Source organism: Suricata suricatta, chromosome 1 (genome assembly GCF_006229205.1).
Source record: "Suricata suricatta isolate VVHF042 chromosome 1, meerkat_22Aug2017_6uvM2_HiC, whole genome shotgun sequence".
In the NCBI taxonomy this organism is placed as follows: Eukaryota; Metazoa; Chordata; class Mammalia; order Carnivora; family Herpestidae; genus Suricata; species Suricata suricatta.
In genome coordinates, this window is record NC_043700.1 from 167,244,201 (window position 1) to 167,266,639 (window position 22,439).

Consider the following 22,439-nt stretch of genomic DNA (forward strand, 5'->3'; position numbering starts at 1 on the left):
TGCCAACTCCTTTATGTATATTTTCTTTTTATACTTTAAACAATCAGGGGAGGTAAGTACGGTTAGTTAATATCCCCAATGTATAAAAGAGAAAACCAAAATACGTAGCATTTAGTACTTAACCAAGTTTCATAATTTATGAATGACGGACCTCAGACATTACCCCTAGAATTACTTAATTAAAAAGCCTGTATTCTTAAGTTACGTATGTTATGTCAAGAATGCATTGCCACATATAGAATTCCTCTTCAATCTATAGTATGCCTTCCACACTAGCTCTTTCTCCACCCTCCATAGGCTTCATTTGAGAGGCTAAAGACACTGGAAATTTATTCAATTATTTGTTTTATATTTAAGCAGTAGATAGATAAAACCTATACCAGGTGGGAATAATTTTTAAAGGCCTCTCCCTTCTTAGGAGTTTTGTTGTCATATTTGCCTAACCAATCAAATGTCACAAGTGCTTCAGTTATTCACTTTTAAAATATTGACACTGAAATGTAATTACAAGGGAGTAGGGAGGACACGGGTGTCGTTGACAAGATGCATTTGCCATTCTCAGTGTGTGGTAGCTCTAGGGTGATTGAGTACTTCTGTCAGAGATACCAGTAAACATATTCTGGAACAGCCTTTTCAGTTTGCTTTTTTCTCACACTGAAAACTGACTATTTATGGCAATTCCTGCCTTAGGGGCCATGTGGAGCAGTTGTGTTCATTGATTAAAGAAACTAAAGACATATCAAGACAGAGTGAAACACAAATAAGGGCTTTCAAAGGCATCTAATGATGAGATTTCTTCAGGGCACTTGCAGTATCTTAAGCTGCTAAACTTCACATAAAAGATCTTTAAATAATCTCAACCTCATTTAATTTTTAGAAGCTACTATCACTCTTTGTAGCCTGCAATGAAAAGAAATGGAAGTTTTCCTAACCTAAATTGAACCAAGAAAGACTATCCTGGTGAGAATAAAGCAACAATTTAATTTGGTTTCACAAATAAATATAAATATGACTAGTTGCAGTGCCTTTGTTTTGTTTAACACTGCAGGTAAATGAATTGTCTCATTATTAGAGAATACTGGATAGAAATTTCTCATCTCAAAAAACCTGACTTCCAAACTACGACTTCCAACCCAACCTAGTGACTTACCCAAATAACAGACTTGAATTAAAAATTACTTCATCAGTCTTGTAGGTGGACTGTTACCATATTTTAGTATGGATTTAATTTTATATCATTTGTTCACTACTTCTTACATAACAAAGCCAAATCCAAGGAAGTAACTCATCCATGGCACATCAATTAGATGATGGCAGTAGCAGTATAGGTGGCTGGCTAGGACACTCTTTTTTTTCTTGAAGGCAGTGTTGGGAAGCCATTATTGGGAAGGATGGTTACTTAAAAGTGCTAAGAACAGAAATGACATCAAGAAAAATGTGATTTAGAAATATTACACTGGGTGGCAGGGTGGCTCAGTTGGTTAAGCATCCAATTCTTTATTTAGGTTCAGGTCATAATTTCATAGTTGTGAGTTCAAGCCCCACATCCGACTTTGTGCTGGTAGTGTGGAGCCTGCTTGGGATTCTCACTCTCTCCCTCTCTCTCTGCCTCTCCCATATTCATGTTCTCTGGCTCCCTCTCAAAAGAAATAAACATAAAAATAAAAGTAACATTACAAAAAATAATGACATTGTGAGAAAATGTAAATAATGCTTTCTACAGTGTGGTCATTTTGTGGGAAGGTCATACTTCTGATAATATGCATGGCTTATATCATGACTGTTGTAGTGGTTTGGGTGTTCCAGAAAGAAGATTAAGGGAAGTGTGGTGGGCAGGGAATTTACTAGAGTACACAGCAGAAGGAGAAGAAGGAAGCCAAGATGACTAGTGAGAAGAATTGTAAGATGGACCAAAGACTCAGACTCAACTGGTGTTAAATAGCACTCCAGAGTAGCCCCACATTGAGCTAAAATGTCCACATACTTTTATCCTTCTTTCCATCTATTGGCCAAACTAGAAAAATGTCGCTGTGAGACAGGTAGATCTTTCATGAGATCTCAAATGCTGAAGCATCCCCAAAGAGGCTAAGAGCTGAAACTGTCTGCTGCAGCACAAGAGGAATAGAGGCAGCAAGTACAACACTGAATGGAGATCTCCTGGCCCATCAGTCAATTTCTTCTTCCATTTAGATCCACCTCCATTTAAATACAGGAGAAACACAAGAGAATTGTTCGGTTTTGGTATATACTTCCCTGCTTTCTGAAATATATGAGCTGTGGTCACCTCTTCCTGCCACACTAGCTTTTCTTCATACTTGCTGGTCTCTCCATAGGAGGCACCTACCATGTCCAGGTGGCAGCCAGAGCAGACCATTCAGTGGAACTATGGCTTTATTCTCAGGCATAGGTTTCCTTCTTTGAGAACTTCATGGTTCTTTATGGAATCCTTTATGATTCCATACATATTCAACCATCTGCCATGTCCCTTTATACATAAGGTAGGTGATGAGGCCCACCATGAAAGCTCTGCCCATTTTGGAAAGTATTCTTTTCTATGTCTTGTTCAGGGCTATTCCTGAGTGAGGATGTAACACAGCTGCCTTCCATGTTCAGCTTACACAGACTATAGGCTAACTTATATGTAAATTATAGCTTTTTCTTTCTCTGTTAGTTGATCACATGTGATTTTCTACAGAACTATCAGTGTGAGCTAAAGGAGAGAAAATGGTACATGAGAATGAGTTCCGAGCAACTAGTTGATGCAGACTGCCGTTGCTCTCCTGTCTTGTTTGTGCTGTCCCAGAGGTACTGACTCCATCCTATCATGCCTTTCCCAAAGGCAATGACTTGATGAACAGAAATAATTTAGCTCATAGATAGAACTCGACAGTTATGGTCACTTAATGTTCTGTGTTTATGTGCTTCATTTACACTAAAGCCCAAAACATGTCAGGGGTTGTTTTTTGAAAGATGGTACAAACTTACTCCAGATCTCTGGGATCCTGCATCATTGTTCTGTCACTCGGGATTGCCATAAATGTCACATATCTTTTTCCACCACTGATATATCTACTCTTACAGATTTGAGCAGATTACAAGTTCCAAGTATGAGAGCTGCTTACATCAACACATGGACCTGAGTAATATTCTTTTTTTTTTTTTTAATGTAGATTTCACATGCCCAGCACAGGGCTGACACAGGCCTTGAACTCACGACTCTGACATCAAAACTTGAGCTGAAATCAAAAGCTGGGTTTTAAAAGACTTCTTGGACTGGAGCAATATTTTTAGAAGTAAATATATTACCTTTATAACGTGAAAAGTCCTGCAAAGAGTTATACACACTACTTTATTATTATGAGCAAAAATGCCATAATTGCTTTTTAATTTTATTAAAAAAATATTTATTTATTTATTTTGAGAGAGACAGAAAGCACATCAGGGGAGGGGCAGAAAGAGAAGGAAAGAAAATCTTAAGCAGGCTCCACACTGTCAGCACAGAGCCCTACACAACTATGAGATCATAACCTGGAGATGAAATTAATAGTTGGACACGTAACCAACTGAGCCACCCAAGTGCCCCTATCTTTTATTTTAAGCACCATGTGTCAAAATGCCCCTAACCACAGAACTCTTAAAGAAGTAAATTAACTGTTAATGTGCTGTGATGATTTTCATAGGGTTCATCCTCTACTCTCCACAGTGGATGTATCAACCAAGGCCTCTAACATGCTAGGCATTTCTTTTCCTTGTAACCAAATGTTATTAAGGGAATGGGTTATTTTAATGTTCTGTAGGATGTCTAGATGGTCTCAATCTCTTTGGTCAATATTGTTATAATTGAAGAGTTTATATACTACTCTGTGCTAGTTGGAAATGTACATTGTTGTCTTGTCCATGTGAGTGCAAACAATGCCTTATCCTTTTTTTTATGATAAGGATAGAAAAGAATGTATTCACAAAATCAATGTACATATACCATGTCCTAGTGATCATAAAAATCTACTTTAGCAGTTACCACATCCAGCAGGGTGAGTGAAATTGGTGTTACTAAGTTAAGTTTGTAGAAGGTTAGTGTCATCCAAAATTTGTAACTCTACTTCAGGAACCCACGGTGAATTAAGTGGGGAAACCACAGGGATCCCAAGCCTTTCATATACTTCATGATTACATTTAGTTTTACAACCTTCCCACCACACCACCATGATATGATTTTTGTTTTCTTATTTACTGTCTTGGCTGCTGAAGGAAGCCATCCTGAGGCTGTCACTCACTTTCACCACTATCATAGCTTTTATGCACAAGAAAATGATCTAATTGGTAGTTTGGGAGTTGTGCCAAATCACAGGTGTGATTATCCTAATTATGTATTTGGTATGTTAATTTCTTATTATTGCATAACAAATTAGCATAAACTTAGTGATTTACTATAACACATTTGTTATCTCATAGGTTTCAGGGGTAGTATTCTGGGTTTTTTTTTTAAAGTTTATTTATTTATTTTGAGACAGAGAGTAGGGGAGGAACAGAGAGAGAGAATCCAACACAGGCTCTGTTGCTGTCAGGGCAGAGCCTGACACAGGGCTCAAACTCATGAACCATGAGATCCTGACTTTGGCTGAAATCAAGAATCAGATGCCTTGCCACCCAGGTGCCCTTCATGCATTAGGATTCTGGAAAAAGATACCTAGTTCAAGGGTCTTACAAGGATGCAGTCACAATACAGATCATACTACATTTACATCTGGGAGCTTGGCTGGGAAATAATTCACCTCCAAGTACCCTGAGGTTATTGGAAAAATTCATCACCTTGTGGTTTAGAACTTAGTTTCTTGTTTTGTTGCTGGTTGTTTGCCAGGTATAAGCTCAAAACCTGGAGGAGATGCATAGTTCCTGTCCCTGTAATGATCTTCATAGACCCTCTTTAGCATTGTAGCTAACTTCTTCAAATTTAGCAGGAATGTCTCTCTGTCTTCAGTTTGATAAGTTAGGAGTAGCATTCCTTAAACTTCACTGTGGAGCATGAGCTAATCAGGAGTGTGACAGTTCATCATTTTTGTAATTGTCTTTTAGAAAGGGGGGGCGGGGGGGGGGCGAGACAGGTACCGCCTAACGCTGGGGACTAGCGCGCCAGGACCTGGCTTTGGCTAAGACACAGATTTATTTACATTTTCTTTCTATTCTCAAAGTCACAACCATAGTCCATCCTTCACTCCGTCTGTAGACTATTGCAAAAATTTCCAACTGATGCCAGCCATCTCTTCTTTTTCCAATAGATTCACTAGGGTTCTTAGGATAATATTCTTAAGATGCAGCTTAATACATGTTAAAGTATTGTCTAAAACCTACAAAACATCCCATTTATAATAAAATACATTCTGTACTTCCATCCGACATTTGATACTCTTCATGATTCATATATAATTAAGTCAAATTTATCACCAGTTTTTCCTTTAAGCAACTTCTCCACTAGCCATTACCTAATGTAAATTCTAACATACCAAACCTTTCCTTCACTTTGCTTCTTTCATGCCTTTTCCTTTGACTTACTATACCATTTGTTAGTATTACTTTAGGAATCATGTACATGTTTATTGCATATCTGTTTCCTCATCTGAAAACATTATATGGGGGAAATAAGACCTATATTACAAATGGAACTATTCATGTAAATTGCCAAGTATAACTCCTTTCATATATTAAATACTGAAAAAGCTAGCATTCATCCTTTCTTTTTAATGGCATATGCTTCTACCACTGGCAGAAAATAAAATTATGTGAGTGACCAGACAATTATGGGATATAAAATACAAAATGGTAAAACAGAGAGAAATAAAGGAAAAAAGGAGAAATGCAATTGTTGATTTTGATATCAATTAAAATAAGCTTTTCTTGCTCTTATTGTTTGGGCATGCACTTTCCATGGTGGCAAGGCCAATAGATGTTTACGGCTTTAGCATGAATACAGCTCTTTTACACCTAAATGCATTTGGCATTTGCAACATGATGATGAATTAATAGGAAGTATTATGATCATTACATAAAACATGTTTTAGTACAATTGATGCACTAAGTCAAATGTAGTATATGGATCAATATGAATGCTCAGAATGAAGTCATCTATAATATATTTCAGGTTCTTTTTAAAGATTCTTAGGTGATAATTTGTGGGAGGTCGCATCATCAGAAATTTAACAGTAGCCATTTATGTTAAAAGAAAGGATTTATGATAGGTATATTTTTATTCATGAAATAAGATAAATTGGAATGATCCATCTTTACTGTCTAGAAGAGTTTAGTTTCTTGTAATTTATTTTATAGAGTATTCTGTAGGAAATAGAGTTGGCTAGCTTACATTTTATTATTAGATTCACATCATTTTTATTCCATAAGTATAAGCTGCCAAATATGTAATGTTATGAAAAATAGACTTGGAATCTATTAAGAAAAGCTTTTATTTTAATATTTCCCACTTTTTGTATTAAAAATCAAAGTTAAAATATCAACTCAGAAAACACAGTTATAAATTATTTTCTTTAATATTAGGTCCTTAAAACATCAAATCTGAACAGTGATTACTATGTAACAATGGGTAGATACAAATACAAGGATCTTTTCTAATGGCAATAATTTGTATAGTGTTTTGACTTCAATATACCAAATACCAACATCATAAAGTGTTAGTCATTCACTCACTAATGAAAGCAGGCATTTCTGAGGATCTGTAGTGTGCCTAATACTGTGTTGGGAACCACGAACAAAAAAAAATTAATAAAAATAAGGACCTTTGATTCTTTATTTGAAGAGATTTTCATTTAATGGGCTAGAGAAAAATTAAACTATACACAGATATAGACATTACACACACACATACACACTGTGTATATGTTATAGTAAGGTATGAATATTATGCTATGCATTGAGAACCCCTCTTGTTCTTCTAACACAAGGTGACATATTCCAGAGAGAAATGAGATATTGTTGTTCTTAGCAGAAAGAATTTGTTCAAAGATAGAAAAATGAGAAAGAAATAAGAGATCCTAGGAGATGCAAAATACTACATATGGCTAAAGCAAGTACTTGTTTTGGAGAAAATAAAAGGAAGGAAGCACTAGCAAGATCTGGAATAATCAGTGATTAGAATAGATTTTGATGGCTTTTGTTGTCATGGTGTTGTTTGCAAATTAAGTATTATCATCTGTAATTGGATATAATATTATGAAACTCCTGCAATTGTTCTGAGAAAGAAATTGAGATACTATATTTGATTTCTACCAGAACGGTGGATATGTACCACTAATAGTTGCATAGTAAATGTTAGCACAGTTATAAACCAAAGATGTCTTCTAGTCAAAAGCAATATAATTATCATTTTAGGAAAATAAAGAATAAATTGTTAGTGATAAAAGATGGGCTAGAAGTCAGGGAAACAAGTAAAACAAGTTACTTGTAGAGTAATAATATAAAATAAGCATGAAACTACCACAGTGTAATATTCAAAAGGAGCAGAAAGAATTGATAGGAACATAAAGAACAAATTACTCTCTTGAGGCTGAATCAATGGTCATGTTGTGTTTTATTTTCCAAGTTTTAATTTAAATTACATTTAGCTGACATACGGTGTATTGTTAGGTTCAGGAGTAGACTCTTGTGATTCATCACTTACATACAGCACTCAGTGCTCATCATGACAAGTGTCTATAATCCTCATCACCTGTTTCACCCAATCTCTCTCTCCACCTCCCCCTCTGGTAACCCTCAGTTTGTTTTTATAGTGAACAATCTATTTTCTGGCCAATGGCAATGTTTTCTAAACTTATTTTTAATTTTTTATTACTTATTTTGAGAGAGACACAAACAGCAAGAATGGGGAGGTGGCAAAGAGAGAAAGAAAGAAACCCCAAGCAGGCTGTCTGCTGTCAGCCCAGAGGCTGACTTGGGGTATCATCTCATGAACTATGAAATCCTGACCTGAGCTGAAATCAAGAGTAAGATGCTTAACTGACTTAGCCCCCCAGGCACCCCAAACATAATTTTTATAGCAACAGCAATAATATTACTTTATTAATACTTTAAAATTATTCATTGAAATACTTAAATGCTTTATTGTAATAAGAAATATACTACTACTTATATTGTTCTTGCTTGAATGTAGTATGTAATGTAACCCTTGCAAAAATCCTGTGCAAGAGATTCTATTATTAACTCCATTCTTCAAATACAAAAATTAGTGTTTAATGGGCTAGTAAATGATGGAACTACCCCTTAGTCCCCTACAGTGCCATTTTCAGAGCCTGAATTTTTAACTCCTACTTTACTGCCTGCGCACTAAACTCCACTAAAAATTATGATAAGCTTAAAATTCAAAGGCTGAAAAATTCAAATTCTAAATAATTTCTATTTGTTATTCACTAATCACTAAAACCTTGTTGTTATTGAATCATATCATATTGCTATAGTTTAATATTTTAGACACAAAAATTTTATGAATTCCAAAGAATTTTTGTGTTTGTTTTGGGTCTATATATTGATAATTTCTATACCTGTGGTTTAATGTTGTTTCCTTATGGACTTCTTGGACTGGTTTATGTTTCCAATCTCTTTACTCTAGATTTTATTATTTCTCTGCTTTTTAGGATTAGAGAGAGAAGGAGAGAGATTTAAAATAACTTACAAATTTTTGAAGGTGACTTCGCCTCTAATGGATGTTACTTTAAAACTTCCCAGTATCCTCATGGCATCTTGAAGAACTTGACAATTTTCAGAGTGGTTAGATGCCGTGCCAGTCATGATCCATTTGGCTTGGAAATTTGTGTCAGGTGTGAATAGGTACAAGCGAGCAAAAATTCTCTGCCTTTACAGTTTGCATTTTGGTGATTAATTAAAGAGCAAGGATGCCAATAAATTATGTAACACATCTGTTTTTATAACTATGTCAAATTAGAGAAATATGGGCCAGTTATGTGTGATTTATAGAAATATATTCTTGGGAATATTTTACCTTGAGTTTTCTTTAGTTTCCTTTTGTTCATAGAGCACAGCATTTGCATTATCTCAGATAGATTGAAATATATTTTGGTAGTATATTAAAAATATGGGGCACTAATATATACTGAAAATATAATAAAAGTACTAGAGAGGATGGCGTGAGACATGTTCACCCCGTCTATAAGAAGGTACTGATTATTATAACTTGATTCAATAGAAATAATTACAGTTTATGACAAGGTTTCTAATGTTTGCATTTGTAATATGCTTATTCTGAATGTCTTTGACCTTCATCACATGGATTCTTGTGTACCAGCTCCCCTCCTCATGTAAGCACCACTCTCCCCACAGCCTCCAGATTCTCAAGATAGATATAGAGAAAAAGCTTTGACAATGCAACTTATGGCAGAACAGATGACAAAATTTTATTAATGCATAGAAATATTGATAATCAGTATCCACTTATTGTTATTTCCTAGTCTCCTATGAGAACATAGCCTTGTGATGACTCCTCTCTCTTCCTCCTTAGGATTTGGAATCAGTGAGTCTCAACCAACAGCAAAACATGAAGGAGTTGGCAGTCTTGACTGCCTTCCCTGGAGGCTGAGAACAAGAGAAGGTGAAAACTGAGGTTGGGTAAAGAATGGGAGAAGTCAATTGATGAGCAGAATAGACTGATGATCTCAGGGGTGGGAGAAGACAGGTAGTACATAAACACAGTGAATATCAATGATGAAAGCAGAATCATCTCCCTGCCTCTGTCTTTCAACATTTCACTCTTCTTTTTCTAAGAGGAAGTATAGAATTGTTTTAGATAATGCAAATTTAGAACAAAACTGTCTGTGTTTGTATTCCAGTTTCACTACTTCTTAGTGACTTGGATAAATGCATACTCTCTCTTTGCCTTGGTTTTCTCATCTATAAAATGGGTAGAATATCATACTCATAAAGTTGTTGCTGTGACTAAATGAATTAATATTAGTAAAATATCTAAAATAATACCTGGCAATTATAAGTATTATAAAAATTACAATTACAATTATTATTTTGTGTAGTTTTTTCCATTTGCTTGTCCAGGTTCTAATTTTTATCTTCCCCTACATATTGGGAATTTCAAAGTATTTGTGACAAGTCCTCTCAAATCCACTGCCTGGACAAACATCTCAGATAATAAGTAATGCTGCATAGGGTCTTATAACTTTAAGGCAATCAACTACCCAAGCATTGGATTTTCTGGGATCATAAATCATGTAAAGATGAACAATTCTAGAAAAGACTCCTTGTCTTATAATATTATTTAAGGTGCAAGAATCTGACAGTCTTCTCTCTCAACAATAGTATTTGAAACTTCCATCATTAGAGGCATTTTTTTTTAATACAGAAGGCATCCATTTAAATTTATGTGCAGACTGTGCCACTGTTGGGGGTAAAAGGGCTTATAAGTAATAACATTGACACAATTGGACCTATTAACTGCACTGCGAAAATCAAGGTATTTGGTACAGTTACCCTAGGATTAACTTTCTCTTTCTAGAGGTCAGTGGTAAAACACAAATATGGTACCAGTAAAGGCAACATAATAAGCCCACTTGTTTGCATAACTCAACAGACTGACTCATCAGTGAACAGAACCTAGGAAGAATAGAATGGAGTAGAGAGGACAGAAATCATGAGAGAGTATTGAATACTTATAATGAACCAAGGACTGAAAGAGGAGGGGGTGGGGGGAAGGGGGTGATGGCCATGAAGGGGGGCACATGTGGAGAGAAGCACTGGGTGTTACCTGGAAACCAATTTGACAATAAACTATTATAAATAAAAAAAAATAGAATGGTGACTTCCTGAGTAGGTAAATTCAATTAAGGTGTTTAAGGTCCTGAAATGAAGTCTGGAATAAGGGGTCATGAAAAGGAAGAGGAGTTGAGGAATTCATCTCAAAATAAGAGAGCCTGAAGTCCACTTCCATCGCTTTATGATTTAGCCTATAGCAGAATGCAGATTTGGTTGGTAGCTCTCTGACCAAGAGCTGCCTCTGAGTCCAGACCTCGCCTAAGCTCACTTCCAGATTTGTGCCTCTCTGACTCAGTGTTTGAATAAGTTCTTTTCTAAGTGGGTTAACTAATTTGTATTTTATGCAACACATTTTAGGTCAAGTCTGAGAAACTCAAATTGCTTTCCTCATTTAAACTGCCTTCAGGCATGTACTCACATGTATTTCCGAAAAACTTAAACTTCCCATAGCCTTATTTAAAGATCAAAAAAAATTTTAAAGAACTTGGTTTAAAATAATAATGAAGTAAAAAAAAAGGGGGAGAGAGTTGTTCCATGTATTTTACTTGAAACAGAAACTAGACAATATGAATACTAATCACCCCAAATTAGGAAAATATGAAGTAAGATAACACAAGTGAGAAAAAGAGTAAGAATGGTGACAGATTTTGTTTATTTCTTGGACTAAGAATTCTGAAAGAAAAATTGTATCAGACCAGTTAAACAGGCAAGGAAGCCTTTATTCAAGACTATCATAATCAGGGAGGAGAAAGATTGAATTCAAATCTGCACTCACAAAAATAATATTTCTAAAAGATGGGATAAGATAATGGAAGAGTACTGGAGAGAATTAGGGGGGAGGTTAGTCAAGGTGCTGAGGCCATTTGTGTTTGCTAATTGTTCTCTACTCAAGTTAGACCCCACCCTCCCAGAATCTGGGGTTTAAGGACTACCTTTCATTATGATTACATTTCAAAGGGATGAGTCTGGGGTCCTATTCTAAGTCCATGAAAAAGACATTTCTGGATTGCAAATGATATACATCTCAAAGAGGCAGAGAAAGAATTTATAACAAAGTTTTCTAAAGCAAATTTTCTAAGAAAAGCTGCCTAAAATTTAGCAAAGGTCAGAGGAACTGTAAGACCATCTCGGGCAGATCTGCAAAAGAAGTATCATTACATAATAAACTAAACATTTATGAGTCCACATTGCCTCACCTTTCTTTACTAATGGACCAGAAAAATAGGGTGAGAGGGGACAACAAATGCAAATAAACAAATAATAACACTCAATTTAAGAACTATTAACATTTTATATCATTTAGACTCTCTCTATATTCTGTGATCATCTCTGAAACTAGCTTCCCTTTTTAAACTCCCAAATCATCTTTTGCTCACATTGCCTGTATCAAATTCAGTACCATCTTGTATTCTTTATTACTAGGTGGTGGTGCTAATGAATGGATGTGAATTAGAAAGGCACCTTATAGTGAACCTCTCATGACAAAATCATTTGTCAAGAAAGCACAGCAGACACATATTTCACTAACACAAACTTAAGCTTTTATAAATTTTTAAAATAAACAACTTATAAATAAAAAATGGTACAGTATACAAAGGGACACTAACACCATACACAAAGGGACATCAAAGATAAATAAGTATGTTGTTCCATATGTGGGTACGATTTGACTCTAAATTAAATCATGATTGTATTTTAATATTTAGGTTTGAGATAATATTAGTTTAGAGCCATGTATTATCAAATCAAACAAAATTAGGCATATTGAACCCTAACTTTGTATTTTACATTAATTTATGACTCTAAATAGTTCCAGTTTCATTTATGACTGTAAATAGTCATCTTCAATAAAATTACCTTCAAGTATCTTTAATTTGAAACTTACAAAGCATAAGACTTGAGGCCTTACATCTTACATATTTTTATACAGAGAGGGTACTTATTTTGTTTCCAGCATTAATATAGGCCATTAAGGGATATTAAATAATGATAAGTCTCTATCTTATACTGATCTTTCCTTGAAAGAGTTTAATTTTGCTTGGAAAATAAGACTAATATTTAGTTATTCAAAACTTATTGAGTACTGAAATTCAGACATAGATATTGATGAAAAGGAGAGTCAAATATGAGATACTTCAGTCGAAATGAGTCTCTATGATTAAAAAAACAATGCAATAAATATCTCCTTAAGTGTTACATAAAATTTGGAATCAATCGCTTACTGAATTTCTCTCAGGTATTGTACGAGGAGCCAGAATTGTGAATATGAATGTGATCTCTACCTGCAGAAACTCTTAATCTTGCAACAGAGGATTCCATATAATCTGTTAAACATAATAAGACATAGAGGGGAACATGATCTTTGCATAAGGAGTAAGGATATCTATATCAGATTAGAGGCAGAAAAGTATGAGAAATTTTCCCAGCGGAATTGATTTTTCAACCAAATTTTAAAAGATGTTTACAATTTTTCTAGTTGGTTGAAAAACAAACAAAAAACAAGAAAAGGAAACAGCTTACTTTAGGGGCAACATGAGTCCAGGGTAAGAATCTGCCTTTGTTTGTGGCTAAGAGGCTGACATGTTCTGTAGTGTCATCTATATGATGGATAATTAATGTGTGATGAATGAAGTCCTGCCTGGATGGACAAATAGATCAATGAAGTGACTGCATCTGCAAAAAACTTGAGACATGTTTTGATACTAACCTATAATTTGTGAGGTTGGTTCTGGCATGGGTAAGGCTGGAGAGGAAGATAGAATCATACCACTGACATCCCCATGTGAATGAGGTTAGGATCTACTGGAGAAGGAGGAGCCAGTATAGAAGAGATATATCTGAATGGTATGTTCTTGGGTGATTAAGTTTCAGTTACATCCATAAAGTGGAGAAAGCTTTCAATAAAATTGTGGAGGATTTAAATTACTTATTAGCAATGTCATGAAGTTTCCAGAGGGCATAGCAAAAAGGGATAGAAATGAATATCAGTGATCAATGAGCCAGGATTGAGTGAATCAGGACAGTCTGGTGGTGAGATTAAGATATTAGTAGTAGACAGAAGAAAGAGAAGATGGTGCTTTTCTTTTCTTAGTGATGTGAGGAACAAAGAGAAGATGAGTTTGAGACTGATCTCAAATATCTTCAACGTAATTCAATTCCTCCATGTTCAAGAATTAATATGGTCCAAGCTACAGAGAATGTTAAGTACCAGAATAAGGGACTTGGACTCAAATATCTTTGATAGGAAATATGAGGTCAGAATTTGCAGGACATTAAAAAATTATTAGACCAACGAAGAGATGACATTATTCTAATCGCAATAGCTAAGCTTACTTGGCATTTACTACGTGACATCCTCTTTTCAATTATTTTACCCATATCAATTCATTTCATTCTTGCCCCAACCCCAGATAATATAAATTATTTCTTCCATGTTACTGATTGGTGAATTTAGTACAGAGCTGCAGAGCAACTGGCTCAAGTTTATACAGGCAGTAAATTTTCAAGATGGGATTTAAACACTGCTTATTTGAAAACATTGTCCCTTTGAATATTACCCCTTGTTGTGTGTGGAAGAAACTTTAACCTACCTTTGTTTTTGTTAATAAAGACTCAAAAGTATTAAAATTAAAAAAGATGTTTCACTACATTCTATTAAGAAAATCTTTTTCCCAAAACTAAAAGCTAAAATATATGTTCCTATTTCCTGTGCAAGCTCTACACTTTGGAAGTCCCTTTTACTATAATTATGTTTCTAATATCTAGATCTACATTCCAAATCATGCATGCACAACATCTTTGTTTGCTTTGTTGTTAAAATGAATCAATAATCAATAATATAAACATTGGAAATTATGGCTGCACATGGGGGATTTCAATCACAATATAGGGGCTTTTTCCTAAACCACCCTCTCACATACAATATGGGATGGATTGTGCTTTAGGAATTTACTCTCCTCTGTCACACATAGCAGTTGCTTGGGGTTATGCCAGTATATTATTACCAGCACTGCTGCAATAGCTGTAAGCAGAAAGTGCACCTTGCTTTGCAATAAATTTTCCACACTCTGTGAGGAAGGCAGCAGTATAGTTGAATTCAGACTTGTGGGGAAAAGATTGGCTTTGTCGACAGTGACTATGACAGGCTGCGAAACTGGAGCAAAGCTGCAGCTCATGGTACATGACATTTTCTAAAACAAAGAAAACCAAAAAAAGTTATAGTCTTAAAAGGCAGCACTGAAAATGACATCTGGCACATCCTGCAACTCCGGAGATTATCTTTGCTTTTCTTCATTCCTCTTTTGCGTATCTTTCTATTCCTATTCTCTTTTTCAGTTGTGGTGCATAAATCATCAGTTTATCCTTGAGCACCATGTCAGAAAACCCAAAAAACACACAAATATACATACTTGAGATTTTTAAAGAAAACATCCACTTCTCCTTGAAAAGTGACTATTCTTTTTGTTTGTTTTAATTTACTTATAATCTTGATATATTTTGCCAGGTTTCTCGATTTATAATGAACAGAGCAACTTATGAATCTTTAATTTAAGGCTTTTGCTCAGTGCTTAGGCATTTTCTGAATCATGTCTCATGTTTTCCTTTGTGGTTTATTAACTAAGAGATGATTAACTTTTCAAAACTGGGAAAAAATTCTATCTGTAGCATCTATTGACCTTTATTGTACTAAATGACAAAAAATTTAAAAACAATGAATGAAACGATATCAGTCTATTTTTAATAAGGTATTTTCTACTAGTGTGTTTTACTATTTTGGGAAAAATATGTTGGCTTTTTAAGGAGCAGTAAAATGCAGATCAATACTTTAAACTTCCATTTTTACAAGGAAATATATTAGAAAGAAGTCTGAATGGTCCTGATTTTTCTCTTTGGAGACTAAGTGTGCATTTGAAAATTTTATAATTCTATTGCATTTGTTTTTTTGTCCCAATTATAACATAAAAATAATATGAATACTTTAAAATTTTTGTTATGTTATACACATGTACTTAATGCAGCACAGCATTAATTTATATCCCCTTCTCTTCTTGGGCACAAGTGGGTATATATGCCTTCACACCCTTGAAATAAATACTGCCCCACATTTCCTTTGGGGACTGAAGTCTGTCTACCAGTAACAACCTTCACTCTTCCTTTTTTGCAGTGGTCAAGGTAGCATATCTTGATAGAGAGTGACCACAGGTTCAAACAGTTTGGAATGGTGGGCCATAAAAAGGAGGTCAGCTGTCCTGAAGATTCATTCAAACCTGACATGGAATAATAGGAGCAAGAACTACATTTAGGTGGTAAAGCCACTGGGATCTAGTATTTCTTGTTATCAAAACACAACATGGCCTATTCAGAGATTAAAAAGTAAACCATTTCAGACTTACTTTAAATGTTGCATACAAATCTAAAGTATAACAGTTATATTTCTCTATGACAGATATCAATACATGTATTTGTTAAAATATATACTCAGACATACTTAAAAAACACTTCAATGTACAACCAGTAATGGTTAACATAAGGTGTGATTATTCTTTTAAGAGAAAAAAATGGAACTACAGAAAATACAGAAGCAAATCATTCGATAATTAATGAACTAAAACACATACAAACATGTGTGCGCACATCCATATACTTTTTCATGCCTCATTCTTGAACAAAGGAAGGATCACATCAACTTCAGTAAGTGGTGGTAACTCTGTGTGTGTGTGTGTGTGTGTGTGTGTGTGTGTGTGTGTGAGAGAGAGAGAGAGACAGACAGACAGACAGACAGACAGAGACAGAGAGACAGAGAGGCAAAAAGAGAATTGAGGCAATATTAACATAGTGTGAAAGCTTCTACTCATATTCCTATATTTAGAAGCCATATTGATACATAGAAAAAGACCCTAATGAATAGAATCCAACCTGAAAATCAACAGTCTTCATGGATATCATTAGGCAGTTGAAGAAACAACTGTGTGGAAAAAACTGGTAAAACATGAAACGTGAATAACTGGTACTAATCAGTCATGTAAGTCAAAACTCTAGAGCCATAGATTGAGTTGTTTCAATCCAAAGCCTTGAAATCCATATTTGAGCAGGACATACATAGTCTTCACTAAACAAATGCATCCTTGGCCTAAATTATGTAACAAATTTTCAAAATCAAAAGGAAATCACTGATAATATAATGAAGAGTGAACTGAGACTGACAACAGAGAGCTCTTCTTTCACAGCAAGACTCAAAGCAAAGCTCCAAACATCAGAATACATGATTGTTAAGGTTTTACCAAACATAAACAAAAAATGTGACAGATAGCCAGAGGTAAAAAAGAATAGATGAAAAAGAGAGAAAACAAAGTAAGATAGACTCTTGATTTCTGTAGGGTTCTTTGTGTAAACTCAATTAAAAGAGATAACAGAAGATTCTATAAAGACCAAAAAATGTCCAAGAATATTATGCCTTAAAGTTGACATTCAAATAAAAAGGCATGCATTCTGAAATTTGAAAACATTCAAGAATAGAAAATTTACATGTTCTTTAAACAAAAACAAGAAGCAACACTTATCAATTAAACTTAGCCAAATATGACAGAAATTAGAAAAATATTTTGTAAAATTGTAAATTGTGGAATTGTAAAGTTACAGTAGGAAAAATTGTGGTGAATGAGGAAGGAATGAAATACCAAAAAATAAAACAAAGTAATCTTTGTAAAGGGAAGCAGCCTGAGTAAATTTTGAAAAGTAGGAGTAAATGCCAAGTTCAGAAAGGACATTGCAATGCCCATGTCCAAGATCAGTTTTGGAGAGTTCTGGAGATTACTGCTAAATTTGGAGAGCTATGTAAAATATATTAAGAAATAAAACATGAAAAAGTATCTCTGAGCAAGAATTTGAAATAAATTTTTGTTTACTCTATATATCCTGAAAAATTATGCAGAGCTGTTTATCAAAGAGAAGAAACAGAATTAAGGAAACTGACTTTACTATCAGAGTCTCCATGCTGAGGTTTACCAAGGGTAATCAAGATAAGATGAACAGAATACAATGATGGGCACAATTAAGATCTTGAATTGGGAAAATAAAAACAAGGTAGAAGAGGTGTTGTACTAATGAAAGAGATAAGGCGCAAATTTACTTCATTTCACAGTGCTGTGTTGGTATTGCAGAACATCCAAGTAGTAATGTTGAGAAAGAAGCTTGAAATAATAAAACTAGAACTCATTTGGATTTGAAAATTAAGAAAAACAATGAATAAACAAGCAAACAAAATGTGGAATCAGATATATAAAAACAGAGAGCAGGGTCACCTGGGTGGCTCAGTAGGTTGATCCTTTCAACTTGGCTCAGATCATGACCTCACGGTTTGTGGCTTCCAGCCCTGCAACAGGCTCTGTGCTGACAACTATGAGCCTGGAGCCTGCTTCTGAGTCTGTGTCTCTGTCTCTCTCTCTGCCCCTTCCCCACTTTGCACTCTCTCTCTCTCTCAAAAATAAACATTAAATTTAAAAAGAAAACAGAGAACAAACTGATGGTTGCAGCGTGAAGGGCATGAAGGGCAGCAGAAGGTACAGGTTTCCAGTTATGGAATGAATAAATCATGTGAATAGAAATTACATGGTAGAAAATACCATCAATGATATTGTAATAGTGTAATATGGTGACAAATGATAGCTACATTTGTGGTGAGCATAACATAACATAAACTTTTTGAATCCCTGTGTTGCTCACTTGAAACTAATGTAATATTGTGTGTCCACTGTACTCAAATAAAAACAAAAATTTTCAATAAATAAAATAAAACAAAATTGAAATTTGCAGTTCAGGGAATGGATGAGTTCCTTGGGGAGGAAAATGTAAAGAGAAACAATGAGCCAAAATTCATTTGTACTCAGAATATATAAAAAGAAAGAGACATAGGCAATCAATGAGCGTAAAAGCTGCTAAAACGGTTACAGCAAGCAAGGAAGAACAAATGGAAGGGAGGAAGGAAGGAAGGAAGGAAGGAAGGAAGGAAGGAAGGAAGGAAGGAAGGAAGGAAGGAAGGAAGGAATGGAGGGAGGGAAGGAAGGAACGGAAGGAGGGAAGGAGAAATAAAAGAAGGAAGGAAGGGAGGAAGGAAAAAAGAAAACTGTAATTTAGGGCTCAAGTTGGGAAGCAGAAACTCTATAAGTTAAATAAAATGAAATTTTAAAAAATAAAAATAGAATATGCACAATGGTGAGAGATGAAATTGTAAAGGTCTGAAAGGCATAAGGGAATCACTAGCTACTCATTCTGAGAAGCTAAGCATCATCAGCACTAAAGTATAGCCCCAACATTTCTAGAAAAGTCCACAGGACTAGTCTCTGGATCCAGAGTCAAGTGTTGGGTTGGAGCTACTGTCAGTTATCAGGGTCAGAAGTCAGGAGAAGAGCTGGGTGCAGAGTAGAGGTGACCTGTGTCTCTTTGTCATTACAACTATTTACTTACACTTTCGTGAATCAATGGCCACTGCTTCACTTCTATTTTCCCTGTGTCTTACAAGTATCTCTATAGACTAATGTTCACCAGCACTGTTCATGGAAGAGGATATGTTACTGATGTTTTTAGTGGTACTGATATCAATCCTAGTTTTTACATTTAAATTATATATACACCTATACACACACACACCTACATTCATCATATGTTCATTAAAATGAAGGATTTATCAGATTTCAGAAAATATATGTGGTCTGGATCTGTATAGGTTCACTGAATATGCCATGTAAGCATACCTAAAATGTGGAGATACATGGTAGCAATGATTTAAATCAACCAAGTGTTTACCATTAAATAGTAAAAACAGTTAAAAATATTGATGAACATAACTCCAAAAGTTTATTACATTTTGTAGAGATATGATAACTTGTCTGCTTTGGAAAGAATCCTTATTTTCATATAATGTAAATTTGATATCACATATGCTATATCCCAAGACTGTGTTTTCCTCCACTCAGTTCTTAGAATATTCCCGTGGGTACCTTCAAAATCTGGAGAGATTAAAGAATTCATTAAGTGTAATAGTATGAGACCTTCGTTTCTAGCAACTTACTTTGCTAATTTTGGTTATTGTTCACATTCATTTGATAGTAATTCTAGAATATTTGGGGAAAACAGTGATATATTATTAGCAATATTAATCAAAATCAATTATATTTATCCAGCACTCTATGATTTCAAATTTTTATGTACTTTATTTCAGTTGATTCCCACATCTGTGCTGTGATGTAGTCAAAATATATATTTAATTAATGATAATATTGGACAAGAAAATACAATCCCTAATGAAGAATACCTAGACATTTAGTAATGTCATTATAACTAAAATGTTCTTCTGGATTTAGAAAGCCAAAATGATCTTGAAAATCAAGAACAAAAGTGGACGATTCAAAGTTCCTGCTTTCAAAACTTATTACAAAATTAAAATAATCAAGATAGTGTCGTACTGGTGTCAAGGTAGACATACGGGTAAATGTAATATAATTGAGAGTCCAGACATTAACCTTTACATTTATAGTGAGTTTATTTTCACTATAGGTGCCACAACAATTCAATAGATGCAGAAATAACTGGATTTCCAATGCAAAAGATTAAAATTGATCTTTTCTTTACACAATGCACAGAAGTTAGCTTAAAATGAATCACATATCTAAAGAGAAATTCTAAAACAATAAAATTCCTAGAAGAAAATAGGAATCTGTCTTTCTACCTTGGCTTAGGCAAGGCTTTTTGGATATGATAACCAAAAGAGAAATAACAGAAAAAAAAACAGATATATTAGAGTTTATAAAATTAAAAAAATTGTTTTTTAAAAGGGCAACATCAAGAAAGTGCAAAAACAATCCACAGAATTAGGGAAAATATTTGTAAGTTATATGGATAGTGAAGGACTTGTACTGAGAACTTATAAAAAATTCTCGCAACTCTAAAAAAAGGTCAAATAGCTCAATTTAAAAATTAGGAAGTTATTTAAATTAAGTTTTTATCTAAAGAAGACATATAAATGGCCAATAAGCACATGGATAGATGGTCAACTTCATTAGCCATTAAGTAAATGCAAAACTAAACCATGAGGAGAAACCACTTCTCATTCACTTACAAGGCTATAATAAAAAATACAGACAATAACGAATTTTAGAAACCTTGTAAATCATTGCATAACTTATAAATTCTTGATGGGAATTTAAAATGGGGCAACCACACTGCAAAACAGTTTGGCCATTCCTCAAAATCCTAAACATGGAGTTACCACATATGATCCAGCAATTCAATTACTACATGTATACCCAAAAGAAATGGAAATGTATGTCTACCCAGAAACATATAGCTGCATTATTTAGAATAGACAAAATGTGAAAATAACCTAAATTCCTATTAATTAATAAATGGATAAGCAAACTTTAGTATAAAAATGTAAGGAAATGTTATGTAGCAGTAATATTATGTGTTACCTCATGTTAACATTGAAAGCATTCTGTTAGGTGAAAGAAGTGAACCACAAATAATCACAAACTATATTATGCCATTTGGATAGAATTTCCAGAATAGGCAGATGCATGGAGACAGAGATTAGTGTTACCCTTGAGCTGGTGGTAGATGGGAAGAGGGATCAGAGAGGGGAATGAGATGAAGAATGACTACCAAAATGCACAAGATTTCTTTTGGAGATGTTGAAATATTCTAAAATAGATTATGGGGATGTTTGTACAAATTGGTAAATATACTAAAAGCTATTGATTTGTATACACACCTTAACTGAATAAATTTTGTGGTATGCTAAATATATCTCAATAAAGCTAAAAAGTGTCATTGTTAGGGTTATTCAAAAAAAATTGAAATTGGTGTATTTTGTTTTATGGTTTTTTAGCAATATACCCCATTCTTCCCTCAGTATGAATGTATATGTGTTCATATAAAATAGAATGTCACACTTAACTGACTTAGTCACTTATACCTTGATTCCTATTCTCACCACTGTCTCATAAACTTTATAGATATGGTCCTTTAGCTTTCTTAAGTGAAATACTTCTACCCTAATTATTGTTTTGTTTTGTTTTGCATTTGTATATAATTACATTCTTTTTTTTCCCTTAAACTAAAAATAATATGTAAGTAGAATGACATTAAAAATACATAATCAGTTACTATTGGGTTATTATGGCCTATTCTAAAATTCTATTATAACCCCCATGGCCATTTGAAGAGTATTCTTAGGATGAAGGCCTGTAAGTAGCAAAATTCAGATGTGCATAGTAATATTACTCAAGTAAAGCTGATATTGGAATATGTAAGTTAATAATGGAAGTGTTAAAACAAGTTTTTTATAACAAAATTTCACATATAATGTGTAGTTGACAGAAATAGAAGGTAACATTTAAAGAAATTTTCTTTAACAAGTTATGATTTATGGAGAAATTCCAATTAGTAATTTAAAAGTGCTGACACTATATTCCATTATACACACAGTATAGGAAAATATAAAATTACCTATATTTCTTATAAAACTGATTTTTACATTTAAAAAAGGTAACATAGTCTTACAAGCCATAAGACTTTATGAAAAATTAAATAAAATACCACAATATTATCTCCATCTGCATTTATAAACATTTCTAAAGTCAACTGAGTTGACATTTTTATATGTA